The 27,899-nt window shown below is 36.1% G+C and overlaps 1 non-coding gene and 1 pseudogene across 1 annotated transcript; both read left to right on the forward strand.

The window, feature by feature from the left end:
* Positions 1-8,870: 8,870 nt before the first annotated feature.
* On the forward strand, positions 8,871-26,995 carry LOC145564679 (wall-associated receptor kinase-like 6; annotated as a pseudogene).
* LOC145565832 (small nucleolar RNA R71) lies at positions 21,035-21,141 on the forward strand. The gene has a single exon (XR_014095202.1). It is a non-coding gene; the product is annotated as a small nucleolar RNA R71 (small nucleolar RNA).
* Positions 26,996-27,899: the final 904 nt, after the last annotated feature.

Genomic DNA, 27,899 nt, shown 5'->3' on the forward strand with positions numbered 1-27,899 from the left:
GTGAGGTCAAATCAGGTCGGGTCGGGTTAGGCCGGGTCTAATTTCAAACTTGAGTCATGTAAAATTGTTAGGTCCAAACGAGTCAAAATCTGAAAATGATAGTTTTCGGGTAGGTTTCAGATCGAGTTGGTCGGGTTTGGTTTTAATACCTCTAGGTTCGTGTCAAATATGAGTCAGATTAAGTCGAAGTTTGGTTGGGTGGAACACATTAACAAAATGAGAACACCTTGAGCTGGATTGGGTCAAATCGAATTTTGATAGACTAAATCACAAATATGTTACTTTTGGATAGACTAAACCACAATTATGTCTTACTAAGTTATTCTTTTCCAATTTAGGATGAAAATGATTTCGAAACGATTAAGTTTGAATCGAATCATATTATAATTCAATTGATTTAATGTTCGATTCAAACAATTCTTATTATGAGAAAACAACATATTGTAATGTTTGCTATTCATTTTAATTTTAAGTACAAAATTTATATGTAAATTGACTATTTCATGTTAATTTATTACATCATTTTGACTAAACATTGTATTTGTATACAATTTAGCAAATGCAATAATGTCTTCAATTTAGTATTTGTATAAGTCATAAAATATTGATGTTTGATATTATGAAAATATACATTGTAACTAATTCAATAACATAATGCATGACAAAATTTGGTTGTTACTTACTCCCTCCGTGTTTTCTTAAGTGACACACTTTCCATTTTCGGCCGTATTTTTTAAGTGACACACTTTTTTTATTTAGAAATTCCTTACATTTTAATAATATATCACCCCATTATCTCTTACCTTATCATTTCTCACTCCTTTCATGGTCATCACTTCCTCTCACATTCATTTACTTTATCATTTCTCATTCCTCTAACCTACCCCACTAACATCTTATTTTATTAAAGTCAATAAAATCTCCTAAAATTCTATGTTGGTCAAACTGTGTCACGTAAAAAAACACGAAGGGAGTAATATAAGTCAAAGTCTATTGTTAATATATGTCAAAAATTGTAACTAATTTTCTCTTTAAAAAAATTGAAAATGTATGTTTTACATTTATAATTACATATTTTTATGTGTAATAATATTTAAGCTTTATAAAGAGAGAATAGTGTAATAAATTAAGCATCAAATAATTTAGTCTAGCCCTTAATTATTTGGTGAGACTTGAGGAAAATGGGCTTGGCGCTAGGATTACTCCTAAAACACTAAAAGCACCGCCAAAAAGTAATTCTCCAATTCTCAAGTAAAACCTAAAACTTCTCTTCTAAAAAAAAGTAAAACCTAAAACTAATTTCTCAATTTTCCTTAAATTACGCCCCTTATCTCCATTATCCAGCAGCTCCAAGCCTCCAACTCGTGGTTCCTCCGACTTTTGGTAAGGGTTTCATTGTTTCTTCTCTAAATTCTATACTGGTACTTGTTTTTTATAAAAAAAAATTCTCAAATGTGAATTTGGGTTTGTATTTTGATGAATTGTCACTTTAATTCATTAGTATTTCCCTTATTCCTATAAACATGTCATAAATCCAATTGTCCATATGAATTTTGCATTCATCAGATTTGGGTGTATTGAATCATCAGCTTAGGTATTTATTTTTATTTACTTATATTTTGAAATCTAATTTTATTTCCCCTTCCCATTCATTTCTCAATTTAATTATCTGATTTTTCCTTAAACATGCATATAAAAGTGGACAATTATCTATAATCTCTGTAATTTGTGTTCATTTATATTCGTGGAATCATGATATTCATGAATTGCCAAAGAATATCTTATACTTGTATGTAGATCAACTTGGGTAATATCTTATTCATGAGCAGCGTCACTCTAGTGAGTCTAGTGACTCTAGTCTAAAAATCATAGCCTAGAATAATATGATTGGTAGTCTTTGTGATGATGCAATTAATTATGCAAAGCATTTTGTCTCTTTTGCTTATTACAAAGTATCTTCATGAAAGATATAGACTAAAATGATTTTGGCTCTAAGCAACAGTACTATCACATGTGGGTAACCTTACTGGAGCTTGGAGGATGATAATACATTATACATCTAATATTTGATCTTAGTGAAACTACATTAGGCTCACTATTTTTTGGTATGCAATGTGGGAAATCGTCTAATAGTTAGTATTCTAATATTGTTTGCAGGTTGGACTTTCTTTTATTTCTTTCTAATTTTTTTTTTACTATAATGGACTATGAAGAGCACATTTTGGATAATGCATATGACAGAGGTAATGAAATGGTGATTAATTGTATTTCAAATCATATAGTAACTATTTTGTTTCTTATTAATGTGAATATATGTTTTTGCAGCCCTTGATGATGAAGATGAAACATCTCATATTAATAATCATGTAGAAGATTCCCAACCTTCTCTGAAAAGAAAGAAAGCAACCTCGAATAAAGAGGGCAAACGTACTTCACCAGTTTGGAATCATTACGACTTCATTGACACGTCTCAAGGTTTGTTCGTTCAATGTAAGTATTGCAAAATACAAAAATATAAGTATGTCAGTCGTGCGGGTACCTCTAATGCTAAAAGGCACTACCAAGGATGTGATGCTTATAAAAAGTACTTGGAAGAAAATAGTAATGGTGTTCCCGCCAAACGAGTTTATGATCATAAAATCTTTTGCAAATTATTTGCTGAAGCTATACTAGGTCATGGATATGCATTGAGTATGGTTGAGCATGAAAGACATAGAAAATTGCTTTCTTATCTAAACCCTGATGTGAGGAAAATTTGCAGAAATACCATGACCAAAATTTGCGTGTCAGAGTATGGTAGCTTAAAGAAACAATTAACTGACATATTAGGAGCATTGACCTCTAGAGTTTGCTTGACTTGTGATTTGTGGCAAGCATGTACTATAAATGCATATTTTACTCTTACTGCCCATTTCGTGGATAATACTTGGAAATTGCAATCAAAAGTTCTAAATTTTCGCCATTTTCCTCCACCTCACAATGGCTATGACATTTATGAGCTTGTGCAATCGTTGCTTAGAGAATGGGGTATTGACAAGAATATTTTTACAATCACAGTTGATAATGCCAGTAGTATGATAGTTATGGTTGATAAGCTTCGGAATGATTTAGGTGCTCTTTCTGCTTTGCCAATGGATGGTAAGTACTTTCATATTAGATGTTCGGCACACATTTTGAATTTAATTATGAAAGAAGGTTTGAGTGTTATTGATAAATCTGTTATCAAACTTCGTGAGCTTGTGAAGTATATTTCATACTCTGAGGGAAGGAAAATTAAATTTCAACAATGTGTTACAGCATCTAATTCTTTTTTTAAGTCGAAGTTAAGAACGGATACGCCTACCAGATGGAATTCTACCTATTTAATGCTTCAAAGAGCATTGGCAGCTAAAACCCCTTTGAGCTTGTTTGCTACCAGAGAGCATAATTCTGAGTTTGATCTTTCAACAAGTGATTGGCAGTCCATACAATCTGTATGCGACTTTCTTGAGCCGTTTTTTGAGATTACTTAACTCTTTTCTGGTTCAGATTACCCTACTGCTAACCATTATTTTGCCAATATTGTTAGTATTGAGAAGCTTTTAACTGATGCACATATTCATGCCAATCTTAAGATAAGGGAAATGGCAATGAAGATGCACAAGAAATTTGAAAAGTATTGGTTGGATTATTCCATGATTTTGTCTTTTGCTGTAATGTTGGACCCTCGTCACAAGTTTGATTTTGTGAAGACCTTGTATGGTATATTATATGTTGACGATGGTATTGATGGGTCTGGAAGTAAGGCACAAGCAGTTTATTTGGAATTTGTTGCATTGTATAATTGCTATGCTAAATTTGCTACACCATGTTCGTCATCGTCATCATCCTTAAAAAGTACATCAACATCCCTTTTGCCTCTTGCATTTCGTGCACCATTTAAGATCAGCAACATTTATGAGGTATTTTTTTTTCGTTATTTAATATCAATTTACGTTACTACATTCCTTTAAAAATTAATTTTAATCTTCAAGTTTTACAGCATTTTGATGAAAATGTTGCTAAGCATAGAATCGGCGGTAAAGCATCTGAAATTGATTCATACATGAATTTGCCGCTAAGGCCTCGAGTTCCAAATGAGAATTTTGATATACTCAATTATTGGAAAGAACAATCAGTTTCCTTTCCGATCCTCGCCCGAATGGCAAGAGATATTTTAGCCATTCCCATAACTTCAGTTGCTTCCGAATCATCTTTTAGTATGGGTGGTCGAATCTTGAATAAGTGGAGAAATTGTCTTTCAGTACCACATGTTGAGGTTTTGATTACTTCTAAAAATTGGTTAGATGGTTATGATGGTGAAGAAGAGACTGAAGGTAATGAAGTTAGTGTCGAAACTTGATTTTCTTCCTAATTATGGTAAGTACAAATTTTTATTTATTTTGACTAATTTTTTTTAATAATTTTTTTTCTACACCTTATTATTCTTTTTATTTTTTCATAAATAGGATTCGATGGAGTAGTGATGGCTGGTTGAAGATGTTGTGCTTAACATTTGACGTTATTTGGATTGCTATGTTTTGATTGCTGTTGTACCTCTAAGGCTCTGATTAGAGGTTGTCTTTTGGGTTATTATTCCATATTTTGTCACCACTGTTGGGTTGATATCCATATAGACATCTTAATACTTCTTCTCCATTTCTTTTTTATTTATTATATTTATTGTTATGACTTCCATCATAAACAAACAAAATAAATGAATGTCCATTGACCTATAATAATATTTTTACTTTGAGCATTGTGCAAAATTTATTTAACCATACATGTATAACTTTTATCTTATTAAGACCTATGATACTATAACTATTGCATGTATTTGTTAAATTACGAATAACTTTTGAGAAATGGTGTATATCAGTGAGAAATCATTAAACCACCTTGGTGTGTTACAACTTACAAGTTTAATTCTATATTAGATTTTCGGCCCTTTGTTTATATTTACTTTGGATCCACCGTGTGTTAATGCCTATTATAGTTTTTCCAAAAAAAAAAAAACACAAAGAAAGTACTTGTTTGAAAATTTTTAACATATGTTATTATGTTGTATAGATATTTATCAACCATAAGTCCACGCTTCGTAGCAAAGACATGTAATATTAGGCTACTAGCTAGTGTAATTATTGTATGTAAACATAATTATATTTTTAGTACTAGTACAAGTACAATTTCATTTTCAAAAGTATTATACGAAATAGAAGCAAGTAGCTTAAAATAAAAGTGTAAAATTCCGCTATTTCTATTTATGATAAATTTAATAACATGTTCAAATTAACTTTTAATCAAAATTTAAATCTATGTCAGTTTTGAATCAAAATAATATCAATATGCGGGTCAATATAAGTTAGTTAACGACCTGGATAAAATCTGATCACAGGTCACTAAACAGATTACTATAATTCAGGTAAGTAGTAAGCTATGTTAGGTGTTTACTATTAAAAACTTAATTAAGTTGAGTTTTATTTCGGGTTCAGATCATTAACAAGTCGGGTCAAATCGGTTGTCGGTCAATATCCATCCAGGTCGATAACAAGTTATGACAGGTTATAATCAATTTCAGGTTCTAAACAAGTCGGATACTAATCGGGTTCGGATCATAATCAAGTCGAGTCAAATCGGTTTTCGGTTATAATCAAGTTGATTACAGGTTCGGGTTCAGGTCATAAAGTGTCAGGTCTACTCAGTTATCAGTTAATGCCAGGTTTGTTCGGTTCAGGTTCTATGTCACAGTTTTCACCTATTCTTCGGGTACGGATCGGATACAGATCATTGCCGGTTCAGGTCGGTTTTTCGGGTCGGGTCAGATTTTGACAGCTCTACTTATGAGTGTGCAGATCTGTCTAGCTCCCCTTGCTCTAATAGTTGTATAAACACTCAGGGTAGCTACTATTGTACTTGTCCTAATAGATATCATGGAGATGGTAAGAAGAATGGAACCCACATCATGTTAGAAATTTTGTTCCACATGTAGCTGTAGATCTAAGTGCAACTTTGGGATTGCTACTTTTGCCTCCAGTCGGGTGGTGGTTATATGTGGTGATAAAAAGAAGAAAGGTTATCAAGCAATAAGCTAATTAATAACTTTCGAAAAAATGGTGGTTTGTTATTGCAATATCGTATGTCATTTGATGAACACAAAGTAGAAAGAACAAATAAATTTCTTCACCATTGACGAATTGAACTATTGGAGAAAACCACATACCACTTTAATGAGAGCAGGATACATGGACGAGGAGGCCAAGGTACTGTTTATAAAAGAATGCTCGGTGAAGGGAGACTTATTGCCGTAAAAAAGTCTAAGATATTAAATGAAAGCCAACAAGAAGATTTCATAAATGAAGTGGTTATTATGTCTCAAATAATTCATAGGAGATAGTAAAGTTACTAGGATGTTGTTTGGAATCAGAAGTCCCATTACTAGTTTAAGAGTTTATCCCCAACGGAACTCTTTTAAATCATCTCCATCATCTAAATGAAGAGTTTCCTATCACTTGGAGAATGGTGCGCTTGCAAGTTGCATCCAATTTAGCAAGAGAACTTGCTTATTTGCATTCCTTTACTAATGTTCCTATCCTTCATAGGGACGTCAAATCTTCAAACGTTCTTTTGGATGACAAGTATAGGGCAAAGTTATCAGATTTTGGGCTATCTAAAAATATAACTCCCGATCAAACCCATGTAACCACTCGTGTTATGGGAACATTTGGTTATTTGGATCCTGAATATTTCCAGACTCATCAATATACCAGGAAGAGTGATGTTTACAGTTTTGGTGTGGTCCTTGTTGAACTTTTAACAGGGTAACAAGCAATATGTGCTGTATGTGAACAAGATAGAAGTTTGGCGTCATGGTTTCTTTCTCATATGGAAAACTCTCAATTCCTTGACATTGTGGACCCTCAACTGGTAAAGGAGAGTTCGAAGGAAGAGATTTACACTATTGCTGATCTTGGAACACGATGCCTGGATTAGAAAGGTAAGAGAAGACCCGCTATGAAAGAAGTTCTTGTAGTACTAGAGACAGAAGAGTCGGCCCAAATTGATGAAGTAGAAAGAAGCTCACAATTCTATCAAGTGTTAGCAAGTGTTAGATGCTGGAACAACTAACAGTTCATACGTTGAAAATGTTAGTTGCACAATGTATGGATACACGATATTGTCAATCAGCTGAACTGTCTTTATTATTCAATCCCAGATGATGTAGGTATCTTCCGTAGTTAATACTCCGTATATACCCTGGCTATCGATCAGGGATTGACTCTACATAACGTTATGTATTAAATGTAGTACCTAATTTTTTCAAATATTAAATACTTGAGATTTTATGCTCAGGTCTTGTACTATTTTTTAATGCAGCTAATTTTGTTTAGAACCACTTTCTTTCTCTTATATCGTGTCACTTATTTGTTTTCAAGGTTTCCAACGCATGTATATTGACTGTCCCAATATGTTTGATATTGTATGGTTTAGAATAATAAAACGTTGATGGGATGAATATGCACATTTTGATAAGTTTAAAAGGAACACATTTAAATATTATAATAGTAAAAATTTACCATCACATCAACCTAATAAAGGACGAAACCTAAAGAAATAAAAGTAGTATTATAATGCTAGCGCTAATCCTTAAGTTAAACAATCACTTAAGGAGTAGTTAAGGGCTTAAGGAGTAGTTAAGGGCTTAAGGCAGGCAACATACACTATCACACTAGCCAATTATGTTCTTTACTTTTTCATTTGAGTTTTTGTTACTATAAAATTAAAGTAAAGTAAGAAAATACAATGATTTATTTAGTGACTCATACATTTTCAACCTAGTTCACTATCCATGGAACCCCCGGCCTTCTAAGTTCTAACAACAATTAAAACATCATTGTGGATGCCTCCTTCAATTCAGCCAAAGCATCCTGTCACCTACCAGAGCGAACGTGGGAAGCAGCTCGATCTTGTATTATCAAATCATGTATTGAAGAAAAGTTATGATTCACTTCTGTGTAATCATGATCTTTTATTTGCTACGACTTCTAGTTCAAGTATTACTATCTTGAACCCAGGCCATTTGTTACTCTTAACACCATTATATATGTTGAAGAACTAATCAATCTATGCCTGTTAACCCAAAAATAATTCATTACAGCCTCCATAACAATAAATTTAAGTACATGGCCAAATACCTTATGTTTAGCTCATCATTTCAACGTATCTCTATATCGGGGTGTGCCTAAAAAATCAAATAATAATGTCATTTATTATTCCCGTTTCATATTATTTGCAACGACTAGACATTTTCTACATACTTATACAACTTTATGTCAAATCGTAATCGTTGCAAATAACATGAAACGAATGTAGTATATAATTCATATGAACTTGTGCAATATTTTAAAATTGACCCCTCAATTAGCCAGGTAAGATTAAAATTACATCACATAACCCAACAATTTATTTAACTATTAATCCACAAATTTTAGGCCCCTTATTTCAGTAGCCATGTGCGGTGAATTGCCTTTATCACGAGAAAAAAAGTAGGCAACGTTAACGCCAAATTAAAAAATATGTGACCAATACAATATTCACATTGTAGTGATTTAGTGATGAGCTATGAGTTGGATAAGAAAAAAAAATATCGAAAAGTGAGAGATTCATCAATATGAACACTATCTCCTCTCCAAAATGTCCACATTATCCCTTAATTGACTAAAGTCATTCTCAATTATTATAGCATCTTGATTAAAAAATGAGTATTAACTTCATGCTTCTAGGTATATTTCACAATCAACCTTATTAACATTTCATAAACCACAAATTAAACCCCAAAAAATAAAATAATAAAAATGGTTGAGGTACGAGGCTTGTATCTCCTCCTACCACTGGTATGGTTGAGTTTAGCTAGTCTTACTAACACCATTTTCGCCACCAAAATCGCCAAGCCCGGTTGCCAACCTAGCTGTGGCAACGTAACGATTTACTATCCGTTTGGTATCGGCCGCGCTTGTTCTCTTAGGGAGTCTTTCATAATAGATTGCAATACTAGTTCCGGCAATGGTCCACCAAAACCCTTCTTGGGTCGGCAGTAATATTGAGGTCCTGAACATAAGCATAACCGGCCAAATGCTTGTGAAGAGCTTTGTGACAAGTAAATTATACCGAGATGGAGTAGCAGTAGAATCAACTCCTCCGTATGTAGAGCAGACAGATCTCACCATGTATCCACTTGTATATTCCGACACTGAAAACAAGCTCATCGTCGTTGGTTGTGATGATTATGGTTTTCTTGTTTCCGAAAGTACCTATAGAGGGTCGTCTCCTCTCGGAATGGGATGTAGTGTAGGGTGTAGCAATTTATCAGTGGTGACAAACGGGTCGTGTTCAGGGTTTGGTTGCTGCCAAACAACCATCCCACAGAAGCTGTATAACTTCACCTTAGTATTAGAGAGTTATGAGAATCACAGTAAAGTGTCTCACGTAAATCCATCTGGTTATGCTTTCATAGGAAGTCCGAGTAAATTCAACTTTAGTGCCGCTGACCTTGGTGATCCTAACTTTATCAATAGAACCAGAGACAGTGTTCCGGTCGTGCTCGAATGGTTTGTTTGGGATTATTATGATTATTCTCATGATATTAGTTGTGAGACAGCAAAGAAAGACTTGTCCTACTATGCTTGCCACCATCAAAGCCGCTGCTACGACGTTGATAGTGGCTCCGGGGGGTACAGATGCAGTTGTCTACCAGGTTACAAGGGTAATCCTTATCTTAGCCCCGGATGTATAGGTCAGTTACTACTTACTACTTCCTCCATATTTCTTTTTTTCAATTGTTTCTTATTGATTCTGGGCACTATTCACATCATTCATTCTAACATTTGAATTTTTAATAATTTATTATACTCTCTTCATTTTTTTAAGTGCTATATTTGAATTTAATTTGCACATTTGTCAAAGCACAACTTTAACCATCAATACGATTAATTAGAAATTAGTGAATTAAAATTATATAAAAAAATATTTTATAAAATTAGATATTTTGGTGAATCCAACAACATATTATTTATCATATTTATATATCATATATGAGTTAAAATATTAAAAATTGCAAGATTTGCTTGATGATCGTAGTTTTTATGAAGGAAATTTGTATTTGATTCAAATTATATATTTATTAAATTCAATTATCGTTGTAGATATCGTATGACTTTATATTAATGAATTGATTTTACTATAAAAAAAATTAAATCAAAAATAACATATAAATAGTGAAAAATCTGAAGTGTAACATTTAACACTGAGGGAATACTACTATAATACAACATAGCCAAATGGAACAGGTTAGATTCATTTAATTATTACAAAGTATATCTATTGAATCATGCGTACTTTTTCCATTAAATAAGTCATCAATATTGTCAATAAGTGCGCGCCACCATCCTGCACCTTGCATCTCATCTTTTTTTTTACTTTATTATCTTCTTTATCATTATCGTCTTATTATACTCCGTATTAGTTATCCTATTATTAATTGATCAAAAATAAATAAAAAGTTATCCTATTATTAATGAAAAGGCTTAATTTCAAATTTTAATCAATAATAATTGACTTAAAAGTAGTATAAATGAAAAGTAAAATGAAAGGATCGCAATTACGAGTATTATGGAAATCTATGTTCTACTTTTACTTCCTTCGTTACGCATTATGTGCAACAAATAGGTTGGCACAGACTCCAAGACAAAAGATATTAAGGCTTGATTAATTAGTAAGATTGAAGAGTAAGTGATTATATGAAGGAAAAAGAGTGGTTGACTAATAATCTACCACATCACCACTGACAGGGTAAAGTCGTATCCCCTAATTAAAAATATTACCTAAATCCTCTAACAAAAGTAGATAGGGAAGAAGGGTCGAACCACAGGAAAACAAGTCAATTTATTCCTAATTAATTAAAAGTAATTTAAATTATTAAGTAATAATTTGTTGTTATTAAAGATCTATACTACGAAGAATATGAGCAGGGAGAATAAAATAGGAGAAATCAAATATTAAAAGACCTAGGGCACAGGTTCACTAATAAACAACATTCCAGGGTAAAACATAATAATCAACCATTAACGCATCAATCAATCAGATCATAAAGGGCCTTCGCTACGTATTACAATCACAGAGTTAATTTACCGGTATTAAATCTCATCTCTCGAATCTCAACTTAACCATTTATAAATTAGTCTGCCTATTGAAACTAAGCCTAACATTAATTCTCATCTCGAATCAATATTGCCAAACTCATACAATTAAATCAGGCCTAATCTAATTGCATAGCATTAAATCAATCAATAGGAAATTAATTAAGCATTAACAATCAGCAATCAAAATTTACCCCTTCATATTATTTATTAGATCCCCATAAACCCTAGAAAGTAAACTACTCAGACATGATTAGAAATAAACTAAACAAAGCAATTAAACAAGTCATAAGGAATTGAAGGAATAAAAATACTGAAATTATTAAAATAGAAATCGTACCCAATCGACGGAATTACAAACGGAGTTTAAGAACAAGAGAAAGAGTAAAGGTTTAGAGAGAGAAAATCTAAGTAGAGAGAGAAAAGTAGTAAGAGTGTGTAAAAAAAAAAGTCCTAAACTTACCTAAATAAATTACATCAAAATACTAAGCAAGGAAATTCTACGCTAAACGAAACTAATCGGAGCCTAAACAAACCCCCTAAAACTCGCGCCCGGTCGGGCGCCGTACCGCCCGGCCGGGCCCGCCTTTTTGTTGCTAAAATCACCTCTCGCGCCCGGTCGGGCGCGTGCTCCGGGCACGATGTTCTTCTCTTCTTTGCTCGCCCCGCCCGGCCGGGCGCGCCTTCGGGCGAGGCCTTATGGCCCCGGGCGGAGCTCTTGGGCACCAATAATGGACTTTGATTGGGCCTTTACTCCTAAGCCCAATCGGATTTCCTCCTTGGGTCTTTGAACTCGGTCCAAACGCCTCGGGATTTCCAATACCGAGCCCTTAATCACCGATTTGCTTCTTCTAACTGGCCTTGGGCTTCAATCAGTGGCCGTGCACCTCCAATGCTCGTAGTCGCTACTCGAAAATCCGGGAAAATGCTCCAAAAGTGCAATTTCCTACAAAACTCAACCAAAACTACGAAAAAACTAGAAAACACCAATTAGTAATAAAAGTGGCTCGAAAGAGCCAAAAACACTACTAATTATGACCAAGGGACGGGGGTAAATCACTATATAAAATGGACATATCAAACTCCCCCAAGCCAAACCTTTGCTTGTCCCTAAGCAAAGAGCTCATCAATGAACATATAAAACATGTCTCACCCCAATAATCAAAACAAGCACAAACGATTCAAGGCAAATCTAATGAACATGCTTCAACATTAATCAATCTCATTCATCCAATCACCCTTCCTCCCCAACAATTGTCAAATAGAGCAAACCACAAGCGCATATAGAATTCAAGACTAGTGCTCACACACTCAACTCTCATTTATGTGGCGAGTAAAAGATGTACTCGATCGCTCTCCATCCCAACCCCTTTATGTGAACAATGCCCTCCCAAACTCACAACACTCGTGTGTTTAAAAAAACATACACTCAACCTAATAGTCGACTCGGAATATGCCAAGTCATAACTTGCATTGATAAGCAACACTTTCACATTTACAGAACTCTATGCACAAGGTCGGAAGGTCTTTAAAGCTTATAATGTAAGGCTAGGGTAAAAGGTATGAAATATTTGGGAATATGTGAGAGAAAAGCTATGCATCAAGGGAGCCAATTCCTAATAAACCCATGATCAGAATAAATAATGATCATACATCTCTAACATACTCAATTCCAACAAAAATCCACCAAATACAACTCCAAACAAATCAAACAATCCCAACACTTACAAAATTCACTCATAAAAATATAATAATGTAGAACTTGAGTGAAAAACAAACTCCAACTACTAAACATGAATTTTCTCATCGAAACTCAACCCTTTTTTTTTCTTTCTTTCTTTTGATCAACCTTCACTTAGATCATTTGAACATATGACAATTTTTATCTTTTTGCTCTTTTTTTTTCTTTCTTTTGAAGTTCACTTTTTTTTCATTTTTTTTTTATCACACTTTTGTTTTTCCAAGGATATTCAACTTTTAAACTCATCAAAACAAAAATATGTTCAAGAACAAATTACTTCTCAAAACCCACCTAAATTGCGCAAATAATGTGCACACTACAAACTCTCTCACCTCACTCACTAATAGCTTCCCCAAGCCAAGCTTGGGACTACTAACCAATGGGGCAAATATGGCTTGTAATATGGCTAATAAACAATAAAAGGGCACAAGCAACAACATGGGTAGCAAGAAGGGAACAAACGTATCTAAATTCTCTGAAGGCTACCTAAAATAATGAACGCCTTCGTCCTCCTCATGTGCATAATAATGAGTCATGAAACACTACTCATAGTTGCAAACCAATACTCAAATTCATTGACATACCAGGAACTAAACACATATTCCTAACCAAATCAACTAGTCAAGCACTATATTCACAGGTAGTTGGACAAAATTGACGCAAGTTTAGGCATCCTAGCAATCAAACTTCAAATCATGATCAACTAATCCACAATATTCATCATCAAAAACCAAGAATCAAAACAGATTTTCTCAAGTATGGGGCACAGGGAAGCATGATTTACAATTCATTGGAACGTATTTTTTTGATTTTTCAATTTTTTAATTTTTTTTTTCATATAAGAAAGCAATAAATCTAAACTAAGAAAACACACCAAAAATAAATAAATAAAAGAAAAAAAGGGAAGAAGAAATATATACCAAATCCAAAAATCTCCCCCAAGCCAGAATCAGACAATGTCCTCATTGGCCCGAGAGCTAGCCCAGCATGGCTAATCCTCCTCGTCCTGATCCATCCGTGTGGACCCCCCTCCCCCACTACTACCTGCACCACCTGCACCAAAAAAGCTACCACCAAAATAGTTAGCGTGATAACTCCCCCCCCCCCTCGCCGGTCCCCCAAAAGGTATGTCCTGGCCGTACCCATGGAAAGAGGAATAGTGAGTGTAAATACCATGGGCAGTGGAATCCCTATCGTATCCCTAGGGTGGAGGCTGGAACCAGTCTGGGTAAATAGCATCGTCAGGAATGTTGCCCCGACGAGCATAGTCATCATAAATGGGGTAAAGCCCTCTACCCTGGTTCCTCTTTAGGTAACCCAATCTATGGTCAATGGACCCTATCATCCTCCTCATGTCAATATGGGAGTGCTCTATACGTCCTAGGGCCTGACCTATACTCTGAAGGTCCAAAACTAGGTTAGAGTCGGCCTGGGGAACTGAGTGAGACTGGCGGGGTGGTGATGGTGAAATCTGTAAAGGCTCAGTCACAGGTGGAGGCTGTGGTGGTGGAACTGGAGGTGCCTCCCCTCGGGCATGGGCAACTAAAAGGGCGTAGGTGTAAGAATCCTGCCCGGGGGGAAATGCGGTCAAGTCTGGGTTAGGTAGGGGAAAGATGGGCAATGGATGCTCGTTCCCTACCTTGATACACCAATGGGTGACCTGGTGACCATCTACCCTCAACCACCCCAACTCCTCAAGGTACCTAGCGGTCATGTAGGTGTCAGGTCCACAGTTAGTCATACGGTGGGGTCTGTTCTCTACAAAGCCCGCTTTCTTGATGGCTATCCTGGTGATAAGGCCACCAAGACGGATGGGGGTAGTGACGGTGTTGCTAGCGGTGGCATGTTTACCTAGGTGGTGAATGATATACCTAGCTATGTTCAGCTTCCCGAACCCAAACACATAATGTCCAATCACAGCAAGTTCATTGGTCTGACAGTTATGGGGTTCGTATCTACCTAGGAAACACACACCGACAAATCTTTGCCACATTTTAGGGACGGGGTGGTGGATCGGTTTGGCACTAGCATGTTGTGCATTTACATTAGGCATTCCTGTTAAAGCAAAGTACACATTTTCCATTTTAAATTCAGCATGCCATTGTCGATCCAATTCATGATCCAATTCAAAAAATTTACAAAATTCCACAAAGGAAAAAGTAATATTTCTATTATTTAGCCTAAAAATCAATTTTGGTCGACTTTTATGATTTTGAACAATTAAAGACGACAAAAATTCACAATTTAATTCACGATATGTGGCATAATGCATTTCAACAAATTTACGCATACCAATATCATTCATAAAACGTCTAACAAAATCATAAATTCCTAGAGCTTCTAAAGTAGGGCGGTGTAGCCACCGTGAAGGAATTACCTCTCGCCCGTAAAGCACCTCTAGCTTCTCCTTTTGCTCCGGGGTCGCAATATTTATTGTCGGCCACTGAGAAAATTGTAGAGATGGGTCGTATTGCTGAGACGAGCTTGAGCTACCCCCGAGTAGAGTCCTTGCCCTCTTTGCCGCCATTTTAGGAAGTGGGTCAAAATTTGATTTTTGTGAAACTTGAAAATTTTTGTATAAGAATGTAGAGGATGAAAAGAGGAGAAATAATATGTAAAAAATTTTGAATTTGAGTAAGAGATGGAGGAGATATCTTAGAGAGAAGTTAGAGGAAATTTGAATTTTAGAGAAATAATGGAGGAAAAGAATGGAAGAAGAAAGAAGGAGAAAGAAAGGAGGAAGAAAGAAAAAAAGAAGATGGGCAGAAAAGCTGAGATGGGATCGCGCCCGTTCGGGCGGCCCGTCGCTCGGTCGGGCGACCTGATGTGTCGATTCTTGCCTCTTCTCGCGCCCGATCGGGCGCCACAACGCCCGGTCGGGCGATGTTTCTTTAAAAATTTCCTCACTCTCGCGCCCGGTCGGGCGCCTCTTCGCCCGGTCGGGCAAAAATAAACTCCGTACACGTCAAGTTTCGCGCCCGATCGGGCGCTCCTCCGCCCGGCCCGGCGAATTTTGCTAATTTTAAACCCTTGCTCTCGCGCCCGGTCGAGCCCGAGAGCTAGTTGGACGTTTCTTTTTCTTCAAATTTTGGCTAACTCTTTTCCTCAATCTGTACCAAAAACTCATAACACTCATTAAATTCCCTCCTCTCTCCTCTCATAAGAAAAAGTAAACAATAAAAACTAAAAAGCAAGAAAAATACGGGTTGCCTCCCCCAAAGCGCTGGTTTATCTAGGTCCCGCACGACCTTCTTGCCATAATGCGTTTCAAGGCGAACTGGAACTAATTAGGTGTAGTAATTCAACTGCACCAATCGTGGCCCCCTCATGGTATAGCTTGAGTCTTTGACCATTAACCTTAAACTCACTACCATGCTCATCAAGCAACTCTAGAGAACCGAACTTGTTAGCCCTTTTAACAGTGAAAGGACCCGACCACCTTGACTTTAGCTTTCCTGGGAAAAGTTTAAGTCTAGAGTTGAACAACAACACCTTGTCACCCTCTTTGAATTCTCTCGGAAGGATTATCTTATCGTGTCATCTCTTAGTCTTCTCCTTGTAGACACGCGCACTATCATAGGCCATCAACCTAAACTCATCAAGTTGGTTAAGTTGTAATAGCCTCTTTTCTCCCGCTAGCTTAGCATCCAAATTGAGCTCCTTAATAGCCCAATATGCCTTGTACTCTAATTCCACCGGAAGATGACATGCTTTACCGTACACAAGTCTATATGGGGTAGTGCCTATTGGGGTTTTAAATGCGGTTCTATATGCCCAAAGGGTGTCATCTAACTTATCACTCCAATCTTTCCTCGATTTTGCTACCACCTTCTCTAGGATAGCCTTGATCTCACGATTAGAAACTTCAACTTGGCCACTAGTTTGGGGATGATAGGCTAAACCTGTCCTATGGTAGACACCATACTTTTTGAGAAGGGTATCTAACTTCCGCTCATGAAAGTGGGTTCCTCCATCACTAATTATGGCTCTAGGTACTCCAAATCTCGGAAAAATGGTCTTCTTGAAAAGCCTATGGACCACCTTGGCATCATTGGTAGGAGTGGCAATGGCCTCAACCCATTTGGATACATAGTCAATGGCGACAAGTATATAACGATTCCCCCTTGAAGAAAGGAAAGGTCCCATGTAATCAACACCCCAAACGTCAAAAATTTCAACTTCCAAAATCCCAGTTTGAGGCATCTCATGCCGCCGCGAGATGTTGTCAGTCCTCTGGCAAGAGTCACAAGCCTGCACAAAAATGTTAGCATCCTTAAACATGGTGGGCCAGTAAAATCCTGACTCATTTATCTTGGCCACCGTTTTGGATGGACCATGATGTCCTCCATAGGGTGAAGTGTGACAGCTAGTAAGTACACCATGAATCTCCCATTCGGGAACACACCTACGATATAATCCATCTGCACACTCACGAAACAAAAAAGGATCATCCCAAAAATAATGTTTAACATTAGAAAGAAATTTCTTTTTTTGTTGGTAGGACAAGTCAGGAGGTAGAGTACCACCCACTAAATAATTAGCAAAGTCAGCATACCAGGGGTGTTGCTCTACAACTGCATACAGGTTGTCATCGGGGAATGAATCATCTATAGGAAGAGAATCCTTACCCTCATCATACCTGATTCGTGACAAGTGATCTGCCACTACGTTCTCTGCACCCTTGTTGTCCCTTATTTCAATGTTGATATCCTGGAGCAAGAGAACCCATCGGAGTAGCCTAGGCTTTGATTCCGCCTTGGCTATTAAGTAATTCAAAGCTGCATGGTCAGTAAAAACAATAACTTTAGAACCAACTAGATATGATCTAAATTTTTCTAATGCATAAATAACAGCAAGAAACTCCTTCTCCGTGGTGGCATAATTAACTTGAGCCTCATCCAAAGTTTTACTCGCATAGTAAATAGCATGTAAAACTTTGTTCTTCCTTTGTCCAAGCACGGCTCCTAAAGCAAATTCACTTGCATCACACATGATTTCGAAAGGAAGATTCCAATCGGGTGCACATATGATGGGTGCCGATATCAAAACCTGCTTAATCCTGTTGAAAGCCTCAAGACACTCGTTAGTAAAAACAAAAGGGGCATCCTTGAGCAAAAGTTGAGTTAGTGGTTTTTTAGCAATTTTAGAAAAGTCTTTGGTAAAACGGCGATAAAACCCCGCATGACCCACGAAACTCCTAACTCCCTTAACATTAACTGGGGGAGGTAGTTGCTCAATCACGGAAATCTTAGCCTTATCTACCTGTATACCCTTATCAAATACAATGTGGCTAAGAACTACTCCCTCTGTCACCATAAAGTGACATTTCTCCCAATTTAAAACCAAATTGCAGTCTTCACATCTTTTCAAAATTTTAGCGAGATTAACTAAACATGCATCAAATGAAGAACCATACACGCTAAAATCATCCATAAAAACTTCCATAATAGATTCTATGTAATCAGAAAAGATACTCATCATGCAACGTTGAAAAGTAGCAGGTGCATTACATAAACCAAAAGGCATTCTACGATATGCAAAAGTACCATAGGGACATGTAAATGTAGTCTTTTCCTGATCTTCAGGGTGGATCAGAATTTGAAAAAATCCCGAATACCCATCCAGACAGCAAAAGAACTTATGATTAGCGAACCTCTCAAGCATTTGATCAATAAAGGGGAGAGGGAAATGGTCCTTTTTAGTGGCGATATTTAATCTACGATAATCAATGCACATACGCCACCCTGTAACAGTTCTAGTGGGAATCAATTCATTTTTATCATTTTTTATAACAGTCATCCCACCCTTCTTAGGAACCACCTGTACAGGACTTATCCATTTAGAGTCAGAAATAGGATATATAATACCTGCATCAAGTAATTTCATAACCTCTTTCTTGACTACTTCTTGCATATTTGGATTCAACCTCCTCTGGGGTTGAATACATGGCTTGTAATTGTCCTCTAAGTGTATCCTGTGCATACAAAAATCAGGGCTTATACCCTTGAGATCATCAATACTGTACCCTATTGCCCTTTTGTGGGTTCTAAAAACCTCTAGAAGTTGGAAAGTTTGTGGGTCATCAAGTGCAGTACTAATGATCACAGGGTACATTTCCTGCTCATCAAGAAAAATATATTTTAAGTGAGAAGGGAGAGGTTTTAATTCAGGTTTCTTCACCTCTGCAGGTTTTGATTCCTGAACCAATTTTACTACCTTCTTATTCTCGTTAGGATCAAGTTCCTCTATGGTAAGAGCTTTTTCAATGACATCCACCTCTTTACTCCAGATACTCGCATCACCTGCAGACAAATCTCCACAAAGTATTTCTTCCAAGGTATCCCTTGCAAGAACCTGTGTTAAGCTATCTTCACAAATATCATCCATTATATCAATGACATCAATTAGACAACAATTTTCCTCTAGCATAGGACCTTTTAAAACTTTCCCTAAATTGAATGTAATATTATCATCACCAACAGATAAGGTTAGTTTACCATTTTTAACATCTATAATGGCTCCTGCAGTATGGAGAAAAGGTCTACCTAATATAATGGGGATTTGTGTATCCTCAACCATGTCTAAAACAACAAAATCTACAGGGATGAAAAATTTACCAACTCTAACAGGGACGTCCTCTAAAATACCTAGGGGATATTTAACAGAACGATCTGCCATTTGCAAAGTAATATTAGTAATTTTTAAATCACCCATATTTAATTTAGAACAGATAGACGATGGCATAACGCTAACAGAAGCACCCAAATCACACAATGCTTTATCTATGAAGACATTACCAATATGACAAGGGATAGAAAAACTACCGGGATCCTTTAATTTAGGAGGAGATTTATTCTGGTATAGTGCACTACATTCCTCTGTAAAAGCTACAGTTTCTACTTCATTAAAGGCCCTTTTCCTAGTCAAAATATCTTTCATAAATTTAGCATATGCAGGAACCTGTGTAATAAGTTCTGTGAAAGAAACCGTTACCTGCAAATTTTTCACCACCTCCAAAAACTTACCAAACTGCTTATCCAACTTAGTCTTCAATTGGCGATTTGGGAATGGTAGTTTGATTATAGGTTGTTGTGCTTCCCTACTCTTCTCCTGGGGTGCATCCTTCCCTGAGGTTGTACCCTGCAATGAATTATCAGAAATGTTAGTATTACCCTGGAGCCCTGCAGGAACATTAGGTGTAACGGAATCAGGATTAGCAATATTAATTAAATCAGGTTCATCCTCCTTGGGCATAGGAGGCCCATCGTAGTGTGAACCACTCCTTAGGGTGATTGCATTTGCATGATCCGTTGGTTGAATTCCCTGCGATGGTAGAGCTCCCTGCTAGCGAGCTTGTAGGGTAGAGGACAATTGGGCAATTTGTGTGTCCATGAATTTATTATTGGCTATAATTGAGTCAATCTGTTGGTCTCTACTCTCCATATGCTTTTGCATACTAGTTAGCATCGCTCTAATTTTTGACAAGGCAGGGTCAGAAGATGTAGTAGGGGTTTGTGCTGGGGTTTTCTGGTTAGAGTGAGGGTGGTAATATTTCTGCTGTGGAGGGGGTGCTTGTTGTGGTTGTTGTGGAGGTGGAGGATTTTGAACATTGGTGCTCCGATATGATAAGTATGGATGATTTCGGTAGCCAGGATTTTAGGTGTTGGAGTATGGGTTATTCTGCTTATAGGTTTGAAAAGCATTAACTTGCTCCATCGAGCTCCTGCAATCTTGCTCATAATGTCCTACACTTCCACAATTTTCACAAAAAGCATCATTAGAGTTATTAGCAACAGCAGAAACATTAGCAACAGAGTTAGAGATATTAGTACTAAGGTTATCTAATTTCTGGCAAATAGAAGGAGCCTGCAAAAGGGATACTGAATCAACGTGGTGTTTGCCCTTATTTGCATAGCCTCTAGAATTCCCATATTGGGAATTATGTATCGCCATATCTTCAATAACCTGACCTGCATCATCAACATTAAGATTCATAAATCTACCACTAGCTGCGGAGTCTAGAATTGTTCTAGATGCATTCCCTAATCCGTTGTAAAAAGCTTGAATTAACTGCCACTTTGCCAAGTTATGGTGGGGACACTCCCTCTGCAAATCCTTGAACCTCTCCCAAGCCTCATATAATGCTTCATCTGGCTCCTGGGCAAAGTTCTGAATAGCACTTCTTAGTAAAGTTGTTTTCTCTACAGGGTAATATTTGTTATAAAAATTTAAAGCAAGAATCTCCTAGTTAGTAATACCAAGTGCAGTTCTATTCAAACCATTAAACCACAATTTAGCTTTTCCACATCAAGAAAAGAGAAAGAGAATCTCCCTGATCTGGTCCTGCGTTACTCCATTCTGCCGAATAGTATTGCAGTATTGACAGAAATCTGCAATGTGAAGATTAGGATCTTCACCCTTAGCTCCACTGAATTGCTTTCTTTCTATCATCGTTATGAACTGGGGCTTGATTTCGAACTGGACTCCCGCGATATCTGGTCTGGGGGAAAGGTGTGGAAAATCCGTCAGGGACGGTTGCGAATAATTGTTGAGCTTCTTAGGTGCAGTCATCTCTGATTCTGAATCTGGAGGAATTTCCGAATCAAATCAGGTGGCAAATCTCTAGGAATGTCGTTACTCCCAGAACCCGCCAGGATTTGTCTATAAAGATTCTTCTGTCTATGGAAAGAGTGCTCGATCTCAGGATCGAATGGAATGTAACCTGATCTGGAAATTAGAAATAAAAATAAAACCGTCTCCCCAGCAACGGCGCCAAATTTTGACAGGGTAAAGTCGTATCCCCTAATCAAAAATATTACCTAAATCCTCTAACAAAAGTAGATAGGGAAGAAGGGTCGAACAACAGGAAAACAAGTCAATTTATTCCTAATTAATTAAAAGTAATCTAAATTATTAAGTAATAATTTGTTGTTATTAAAGATCTATACTACGAAGAATATGAGCAGGGAGAATAAAATAGGAGAAATCAAATATTAAAATACCTAGGGCACAGGTTCACTAATAAACAACATTCCAGGGTAAAACATAATAATCAACCATTAACGCATCAATCAATCAGATCATAAAGGGCCTTCGCTACGTATTACAATCACAGAGTTAATTTACCGGTATTAAATCTCATCTCTCGAATCTCAACTTAACCATTTATAAATTAGTCTGCCTATTGAAACTAAGCCTAACATTAATTCTCATCTCGAATCAATATTGCCAAACTCATACAATTAAATCAGGCCTAATCTAATTGCATAGCATTAAATCAATCAATAGGAAATTAATTAAGCATTAACAATCAGCAATCAAAATTTACCCCTTCATATTATTTATTAGATCCCCATAAACCCTAGAAAGTAAACTACTCAGACATGATTAGAAATAAACTAAACAAAGCAATTAAACAAGTCATAAGGAATTGAAGGAATAAAAATACTGAAATTATTAAAATAGAAATCGTACCCAATCGACGGAATTACAAACGGAGTTTAAGAACAAGAGAAAGAGTAAAGGTTTAGAGAGAGAAAATCTAAGTAGAGAGAGAAAAGTAGTAAGAGTGTGTAAAAAAAAAAGTCCTAAACTTACCTAAATAAATTACATCAAAATACTAAGCAAGGAAATTCTACGCTAAACGAAACTAATCGGAGCCTAAACAAACCCCCTAAAACTCGCGCCCGGTCGGGCGCCGTACCGCCCGGCCGGGCCCGCCTTTTTGTTGCTAAAATCACCTCTCGCGCCCGGTCGGGCGCGTGCTCCGGGCACGATGTTCTTCTCTTCTTTGCTCGCCCCGCCCGGCCGGGCGCGCCTTCGGGCGAGGCCTTATGGCCCCGGGCGGAGCTCTTGGGCACCAATAATGGACTTTGATTGGGCCTTTACTCCTAAGCCCAATCGGATTTCCTCTTTGGGTCTTTGAACTCGGTCCAAACGCCTCGGGATTTCCAATACCGAGCCCTTAATCACCGATTTGCTTCTTCTAACCGGCCTTGGGCTTCAATCAGTGGCCGTGCACCTCTAATGCTCGTAGTCGCTACTCGAAAATCCGGGAAAATGCTCCAAAAGTGCAATTTCCTACAAAACTCAACCAAAACTACGAAAACACCAATTAGTAATAAAAGTGGTTCGAAAGAGCCAAAAACACTACTAATTATGACCAAGGGACGGGGGTAAATCACTATATAAAATGGACATATCAACCACCAACTAACACCCCTCCACCACCACTATTATATTCGTACACCACCTGAAACCCCACCACCTGCACCACAACCAGAAACTCCACCACGACCACCACCACAAACTCCACCAGCGAAATCCCAAAACCCAGGCCACCACCAAAAACTCCGCAAATCCACCACCATCAGAAACGACCACCACCAGCGAAACTCTGAAACCCCGACGACCAGAAACGACCACCACCACCAGAAACTTTGAATTCCACCGGTGAAATCTCGAAACCCCAACCACCAGCACCACAACGCAATACCACCAGCAAAATCCCAAAACCCCCACCACCTGTGAAACCCACCACGAAAACGCAAAACCGTACCAGCAGAATCCACAGCACCACAACGCGAAATGGTACCAGTGAAATCCACCATCGAAATCCCTAGATCTAAAATCCACCAGCGAAATTGCACACCCAATTCTCTTTCTCTTTTGTTTCGAATTTCGATCTAAGATCCTTAGTGATGGTGGCGGTGGCGATAAAGAACGAAGATGAACCCTAAATGAGGATAAAGAAGATGATGTTGGTGGTTGTCTACGTAATGGTCCGGTGTCGGAGGTGTTTATGGTGGCCTTGGTGTCGGTGGTCTGGTGTCGAAGGTGTTCATGGTGTTGGTGGTTTGGTATGGTGATTCTCATGGGTGGTCGGTGATGATGGTGGTGGTTGGTGATGATGGTGGCAGGGGAGAGATTTAACTATTTATGTTAAGTAATCTAATTAATTTAAATTAGTAACTAAAATAGTGCTATTAGTTCTTAAACATGGGTATTATAGTAATTTCATTTAAAAAAAAGTTATCAAAAAAGGAAAGAAAAAGTTTGTTGCAAATAATGTGGAGTTTCCCTTTTTGACAAATTTTGCACATAATGCATAACGGAGGAAGTATGTTTTTTAATAAAATGATCGAAGAGGATATCATTTTATCTTGGACACCTTTTTATATTAACTAGTTTTGTGCCCGTGCGATGCCCGGGTTGTTTATTGAATTTTAAGATATATTTTTAATCTATATGTCAAATTTTAAAACATATCATTGATACAAAATTAGTTAGGAATTGATGTGTTTTTGTGACGTTTTAAACTTGTAGATATGTAATGACTAATAATAATAATATTGGTGAAAAATATTTCTTGACCCGTAACCTGAAATAATGACCCTGCCTGAAATGACTGGTGACCCGACCTGATTTACAGGTCTACACACAGTAATAAAATTATATTAGATTGTAAAGTATATTATTTTAATTGATTAGGATATATTATAAACAATGGATATGGTACATTTTAAAATAATTCCTTTGCTCTAGAAAAATATTATGATACAAAAAATAAATTTTTATGATAATTTATGAGAGTTATAATCTAATTATTTTTTGAATAAAATTATAATTCAATTTGTACATATGAAATATTGGTACTTTATCAAAAATAAAACTCTAAATTAACAATTTTATTCTAAAATTCTATCCAAATTTGATTGAAAATAAAATTCTAAACTAACTTTTTTATCCTACAAATTGAATTCTATATAACGATATCCTACGTGGCACAACACTTGGCAAAAAGTTGGAACGTTAAGTGTCGCTGCCTCATTGCCTAGCTAAAAGTTTAGCTTTATATATTAGTTATATGATAAGAAGAGTATTCTATTATAATTGAACTTTATCTTTTCTTAAATATGCAACTTCATGATATAGACAACTAGGTTAGAACCCGTGCGATGCACGGTTTATATAAAGCCTATTTTTAATTTGTAGATTTAAAAAATAAATCGCTATTATACATTAATATAAATAAGAAATACGTATATTTTGTAATTTTAAAATTTTTTATTTTAATCAAAATTATGATATAGTATTTGTTCAACGTTGTCTAATTCATAGTTTAATATAGGTCATTTTCCAATATTTAAATTTCAAAAATGTTAAATATGATAGCTTTCCAAAAAAAAAAAAAAAAAAAAAAAAAAAAAAAAAAAAAGATGACATCATCATTGCATTTAGGCGGAAATTTTTTTATTGAGAAAACGACACGTGGGCAATGGTGATGTCAGCAATTTCTGTTTTAGTAATAGTTAATAGATTCTAGATTTCTAGACGAATTTACATGAAATTCGATCTGTACACATTTTTTCTTGTTTTGGTAGTAAAATTCACAAAGTATGCAGTTTCCTAAAAGTAATTCTCTATTTCCATATTAGCTAATTGAGTAAAAATCTAAATAGAGTATATGCACATTATAAAAATATTGATATTATGAAAACTTTATAGTATTACCTACTGTATTTAACAATGTCAACACTTCAACAATAATATTTATTTTTATATTTTACTGTAGTAAAAAAAAGAAAAGAAAAGAAAAACAAGGCAAAATATATCAATTAAAACGAAGGGAAAAATGAACTAAAGGTATTTGTATAAATCCATCTATGCAGATATTAATGAGTGTGCAAATCTGTCAAGCTCCCCTTGCTCTGATATTTGTATAAACACTCCGGGTAGCTACTATTGTACTTGTCCTAAAGGATATCATGGAAATGGTCGGAAGAACGGAACCGGTTGTGTCAGAAATTCAAATTCTAAAAAGAATATAGTTATAGGTCTTGCTACTACTTTGGGATCTCTACTATTGCCTCCTGTTGGATGGTGGTTATACATAGTGATTAAAAAAAATGAGGCTATAAAGCAAAAGGCTAGAAACTTTAAGAAAAATGGAGGTTTGTTGTTGCAAAATCGTATGTCATCTGATGAACGCATTGTAGAGAGAACATATTTCTTCACCATTGATGAGTTAGAGAAAGCCACAGACTACTTTAATGAGAGCAGGATACTTGGACGAGGAGGCCAAGGTACTGTTTATAAGGGAATGCTTGGTGAAGGGAGACTTGTTGCCGTAAAAAGATCTAATAAGACATTGAATGAAAGCCAACGAGCACATTTCATCAATGAAGTGGTTATCATGTCTCAAATAATTCATAGGAATATTGTCAGGTTACTAGGATGTTGTTTGGAATCGGAAGTCCCATTACTTGTTTATGAGTTTGTCCCAAACGGAACACTTTTCAATCATCTACATCATCTAAATGAAGAGTTTCTAATCACATGGAGGATGCGCTTGCAAATTGCTTCTGATTTAGCTAGAGCACTTGCCTATCTACATTCCTTTTCTTTTGTTCCTATACTGCATAGGGACATCAAATCTTCCAACATTCTTTTGGATGATAAGTATAGGGCAAAACTATCGGATTTTGGGTTATCAAAAGGGGTGGCTCCTGATCAAACCCATGTAACAACTCGTGTTATGGGAACATTTGGTTATTTGGATCCTGAATATTTCCAAACTAACCACTATACTGAGAAGAGTGATGTTTACAGTTTTGGTGTGGTCCTTGTTGAACTTATAACTGGACAAAAGGCAATACGTGCTATAAGTGATCAAGATAGAAGTTTGGTGTCATGGTTTCTTTTGCATATGGAAAACTCTCAAGTCCTTGACATTATGGACCCTGAATTGGTAAAGGAGAGTTCGAAGGAAGAGATTTACACTATTATTGATCTTGCAACACGATGCTTGAATCCAAAAGGTAATAGAAGACCCACTATGAAAGAAGTTGTACTAGTACTAGAGACAGAAGAGTCACCCCAAACTGATGAAATAGAAAACAGCTCACAATTCGAGCAAGTGTTAGCTGCTGGAACAACTAACAGTTCATCATACCATGAAAATGTTGCAACCTCTTCCACATCTAATATGGATACACGTTATTGTCAATCAGCTGAACTGTCTTTATTATTCGATCCCAGATGACATAGATATCTTCGTAGTTTAGTTTGGTTATATAACCTTAGCTTGGTATAAGTTGATCAGGGGTTGACTCTATCTACATAACTTTATGTACAGTATCATTTACAGTACCTTATTTTTTCACATATATGCTCAGTTCTTGTACTGTTTTTTTTTTTTTTTTTTAATGCAACTAATGATGTTAAGAATTACCTTCTTTTCTCTTATATCTTACACTTTTTATTCAGGTTTCCAACCATGTATTTGACAGTCAATATGTTTGATTATTGTATGATTTAAAATAATAAAACGTTAATGTGATGAAAATGCACATCTTCAATTCATAAGTCTACTAAAAGGATCGGAACACACACGATAAAGTTTAGATAGATATTTATAATAATAGTGAAATTTACCATCACATCAAAATAATAAAGTGCAATGAACTTAAAGAAACAAAGGTAATATTATATAAACTTGTTTGATGAAGAGACAAAGGTAGTATTTGAACTGGCTATGGTTAAGTAGGGAAGCTAACAAAGTGCAACTAATTACAATGGTGAATCTAGCTATGAAATGTATTTAGGTCGTAGGTGAAGATAGACCAACTGTTAAATTATGACTCGAAATCTAGTAGGGTTTAACTTTGAACGCATATATCTCTCAAACTACAAGCGATTTTGAGGTGATTCAAGTTGGCTAAAAAAGTGATAAGTTACAACAAAATTTATAAAATTGAAATTTTTTTACAACATTTTTTAAAAAGGTGGTTATATGCAAAATTCAAAAATTAAAAAGGTGATTATATACAAAATTTCCTTAAATTATATATTTATATAATTCAAAAATCATTATACAACCTCATCAAGAGTAAATTAAAGAGACAAGTCCTCTGTTCCACCCAAACTAATAGTCCGGCCCCAAAAAA

Source organism: Chenopodium album, chromosome 10 (assembly GCF_948465745.1).
Source record: "Chenopodium album chromosome 10, dcCheAlbu1.1, whole genome shotgun sequence".
Taxonomy (NCBI): Eukaryota; Viridiplantae; Streptophyta; class Magnoliopsida; order Caryophyllales; family Amaranthaceae; genus Chenopodium; species Chenopodium album.